Genomic DNA, 580 nt, shown 5'->3' with positions numbered 1-580 from the left:
AGCGGTTGAATGAGAGACCTCCCATGGGGGCACTGTTTGTGGGAGAATATCCCTGGGACAAGGGTGTCACAGATCTGTTTGCACTCTCCACTGGGGAGCTCACCAACCTGCCACGCTAAGCAGCAACCACTTGGCCCAGCATGTCACAGACTCCTGGAGACTAAACAGAGTGCAGAGAAGTTTTGGGGTGCAAATCTGCTCTCTAGTGTCATGTGCCCCCCCCACTCCCGAGAGCCAGACACCACAGTCCCACTACATAGCTTCTCACACTGCCCCAAAGCACAAGCACCCACACCCAGAACTCCCCAGCCAGAGTGTGAGCCTCAGCATTTCCAGCTTAACTCACCAGGGGCTTGTAACAGATGCAAGCACAGGTGCACATGCACGCATGCACGCACACACACACACACAGAGTTTCTGCACGTGGGTGCTGAGAACCCCATTGCTCTTTACTTAACAGCAGAAGAAATCCATGGATCCAAGCCTGAGTGCATTTCCCCACCTCACTCTCCTCACTGCTCGGAGGTGCTCCGGACTTCTCTGGCCATAACTGGCGCCATGGCTGAACCAGGTCCTCTCT

The 580-nt window shown here is 55.2% G+C and overlaps 1 protein-coding gene across 1 annotated transcript in view; it reads right to left on the bottom strand.

Annotated features, from left to right (window-relative positions):
• RAD9A (RAD9 checkpoint clamp component A) overlaps nt 1–580 on the bottom strand; it is a 63,760-nt gene that overhangs the window by 57,655 nt on the left and 5,525 nt on the right. The window lies entirely within an intron of this gene.

The sequence above is a fragment of the Alligator sinensis genome, unplaced genomic scaffold (assembly GCF_000455745.1).
Source record: "Alligator sinensis unplaced genomic scaffold, ASM45574v1 scaffold1002_1, whole genome shotgun sequence".
NCBI lineage: Eukaryota > Metazoa > Chordata > Crocodylia > Alligatoridae > Alligator > Alligator sinensis.
Note: the sequence above shows the minus strand (reverse complement) of the source record. Positions and strands in the feature narration are given on the sequence as shown.